The sequence below is a fragment of the Elgaria multicarinata genome, chromosome 3 (genome assembly GCF_023053635.1).
Source record: "Elgaria multicarinata webbii isolate HBS135686 ecotype San Diego chromosome 3, rElgMul1.1.pri, whole genome shotgun sequence".
NCBI lineage: Eukaryota > Metazoa > Chordata > Lepidosauria > Squamata > Anguidae > Elgaria > Elgaria multicarinata.
Window position 1 is genome coordinate 61,210,235 of NC_086173.1, and position 940 is coordinate 61,211,174.

General features: G+C 44.6%; 1 non-coding gene across 1 annotated transcript; it reads left to right on the forward strand.

Moving 5' to 3' along the window:
* Nucleotides 1-579: 579 nt before the first annotated feature.
* LOC134397025 (5S ribosomal RNA) lies at nt 580-698 on the forward strand. The gene has a single exon (XR_010025315.1). It is a non-coding gene; the product is annotated as a 5S ribosomal RNA (ribosomal RNA).
* The last annotated feature ends 242 nt before the right edge of the window (nt 699-940 follow it).

The following is a 940-nucleotide window of genomic DNA, read 5'->3' on the forward strand; positions in this document are numbered from 1 at the left end:
CTGTGGCTATCCCCATTACCCTTCGCAACTCACATCATCCCTAGACAGCCTAGCCAATGGTGAGGGATGATCAGGATTATAGTACAACAACATGGGCAGGATCTATGGTTTAGAACAGTATTGACAACTGTTGGGGCGCAGGACACACTCCATATAGAGTTTTCAAACTATTTGCAAAGTGTCATATCCTGCTTGGTGAAGAACTGCCCACCATCCCCATCTGTGCTCAAAAGCAACAAACAACCACCAGATATGCAGGATACTTTGCTTGTGAAAGCAAGCTCCACCCCTGGAGGGAATGCTGTCCACATCAACATTGCAGTTTGGATTGTGTAGACTTCAAGATTGGTGATAATACTTTGTCTCTGGTGCAGACTGAAGGACAAATGATGAACTGCTGAGGAATGGTGCAATCTGAGCATCATAGTGTGTGTGTGTGTGCTGTGTGCATTGCTAGTATCAGAGGGACATATAACATATTTCTGACTCCTGTCAAATTCTCCTTGAGTTCCATCACACCAGCAATTTATCATACTCTCACCATGCCTGGTATGTGGTTTTGCAGCATGATACTCACATATCTATGGCCATACTACCCTGAACATGCCCGATCTCATCTGATTTCAGAAGCTAAGCAGGGGCAGGCCTGGTTAGTACTTGGATGGGAGACCACCTGGGAAAACCAGGTGCTGTAGGCTTTTTGTAAACCACCCAGAGAGCTTCGGCTATTGGGCAGTATATAAATGCAATAAACAAACAAATAAATAAATAAATACATTGTCCCTGTCCTGCACTCATCTCACCTCTTCCCCCCTTTTCTATATTAGTTTGGAGCAGGAAAAGTTTGGGTTTTTTCCTCCATGCACAGTAAAACTGCTCTTCTGTCCCCATGTAAAAATGTCCTCGTGCCATCTGCGCATCCCAATTTTTTTGTTGGGGG